This window comes from Calidris pugnax, unplaced genomic scaffold, assembly GCF_001431845.1.
Source record: "Calidris pugnax isolate Ruff unplaced genomic scaffold, ASM143184v1 scaffold63, whole genome shotgun sequence".
Classification (NCBI taxonomy): domain Eukaryota; kingdom Metazoa; phylum Chordata; class Aves; order Charadriiformes; family Scolopacidae; genus Calidris; species Calidris pugnax.
The window spans coordinates 2,676,681-2,679,131 of record NW_015090852.1 but is presented as its reverse complement, the minus strand read 5'-3'; positions in this window follow the sequence as shown (position 1 = coordinate 2,679,131).

Here is a 2,451-nt window from a genome sequence, read left to right as displayed (position 1 = left end):
CCACCCCCGGGAGACACCGGTCTCCCCGCCCCACCGCCGCCTTTTAGCGCTGGGCCCCGGGCCCTGCCCCGCCGCTGCGGGGAGGAGCGCCCCCGGGGCCCGCCCCCCTCTCTCCCCCGGGGGCTCTGGCGCCCCCTGGCGGCGCGGAGGTGGCAGCGCCCCAACGCATCCTCCCTGCAGGCATAAAGCTGGTTTGGTTTGGTTTGTTGTTGGGTTTTTTTTTCATTAGATTTTGTAGATTCTTAGCATTCAGAGCTTTTGGAGAGCTGGGCAGAGAGGAACTGGATGAAATTCAATAAATGCATGCGTAGAGTGCTGCACCTGGGGAGAAATAACCCCCTGCACCAGGGCAGGTTGAGGGCTGACTTGCTGGAGAGCAGCTCTGAGGAGAAAGACCTATGAATCCTGGTGGACAACAGGATGACCATGAGCTGACAATATGCCCTTGTGGCCAAGGCCAATGGCATCCTGGGATGTATCTGGAAGAGCATGACCAGCAGGTCAAGAATGCTCATCCTGCCCCTCTGCTCTGCCCTGGTGAGGCCCCATCTGGAGCACTGTGTCCCATTCTGGGCTCCCCAGTTCCAGAAGGACAGGGAACTGCTGGAGAGGGGACAGCAGAGGGCTACAAAGATGATGAGGGGCCTGGAGCATCTCCCTTACAAGGAGAGGCTGAGGGACTGGGGTCTTTTTAGTCTGCAAATGAAAAGGCTGAGGGGTGATCTGATCAATGCTTATAAATACTTAAAGGGGGGTGTCAAGAAGATGGGGCAGGTTTTTTTTCAGTGGTGCCCAGGGATAGAACAAGAGGAAATGGGCACAAACTTGAATATAAGAAGCTCCATCTAAACACGAGGAGGAACTTCTTTACTTTAAGGGTGGCAGAGCCCTGGAACAGGCTGCCCAGGGACATTGCAGAGTCCCCTTCTCTGGAGATCTTCAAGACCCACCTGGATGCAGTCCCGAGTAATGTGCTCTGGGCAACCCTGCTTTGGCAGAAGAGTTGGACTGAATGATCTCTAGAAGGTCTCTTCCAACTCCAACAATTCTGTAATTCTGTGTCTCAAACCAACAACAGCAGAAGGCAAGCAGAATAGAGCAGAGCAGTAATTTTCAGGTAATCTTTGAATGTGCAAACGCTTCCCCCTCCAAGCAACAAAGCCTGGTGTGATGCAAGGTGGGCAGATTTGTTGAGGGGAGTTTCTGACAGTGGCAGAGAAGATTACCCAACTGCACATATCACTTCCAAAGTCGTTATGGTGCAGTTTGTCATTATGCTTGATCAGATTTGGCTGTCTCCATTGGATCCCACAACCACAGGCTGCAGAATAAGCTACTTCTAACAAAGCTGATCCACGCAGGGAACAGGCTGGAGTGTTTCTGGCTTTTCTGTGGGATCAGGCCCTTGAACTACGAGAGGCTCCACAAGCGAAACAGGAATTAGGCAGCCGGGGCTGCTCCAGGTTGAAATTTATAACTACACTGGACACGGGGGTAAGTCAAAAATGCAGCATCAGTGTATGCCAGATGCTTTCCTTCACCTGCCAAATAGCTGTTTTTGAGAGGCAGAACATTGTAGAGAGGTTCCACACTCATGATTTATCTTTAAATAATCACAGAAAAGCACCCCATGCTTATTAGCGAGGATTAATCCAATATTTAGTATTTAGTATGGTAATGCACGTGCTCCACACTGCCATAAGGTGTGGATTCATCCTCTTGCCACGTGTCTAGTCAAAAACTCCCAGCAAGAGGTACCACATGATAAACCTCTGGTTGAGCAAGAACTCAGTAGCCCCATGGGTCAGCACATCAGCCTCACTTGAGAGCGGCAGCAAGATTTATTCACCCCTTTTAAACAAGGTGAGCAGGCTCCAGCCAAAGAGACTGAAACAGATAATTATTTGGCAAAATAGAAGACAAGAGTAGAGAGCTTCCCAGCCTGAGGAGGGAGCCATTTAAGATGCAGACTGGTCATCAGGCTGTTTAGCAAAAAAAAAAAAAAAAACCACAAAATAAGGAGCACAAACAAAACCGCTGCTGTCATAACCACTCAGGCAGTAAAGGGTTCAGTAGCAGTGGATGGCACTGACATAATTTAGCAGTTCACTCAAAGGGTGAAAACAAGGTTTGTTTCTGCCCTTGAGTAGATTCTGCTTAAGGAACTGACTTTTACAGAAGCTGTGTAATGCCACAGGAGCCTCTGTGGGGCTCTACTCTGCCCCAAGCTGACAGGACGCCCAGAAATACTTGCAAACTCCAGAAAGCCAGCCTGGCACAGGGGCAGGTTCCAGTGCCTCCTGTCACCTCAGCCAAGAAAAAACCTCACCCTCCATGCTGGAGGTTTTGCTAAGCACAATTTCTCACCCAGGTCCATACTACACAAGACTATAGCCAGTGTGTCTAAGACAAGAGTCACTCACAGCATGGTGGTTCTAGATTTTTCAAGTT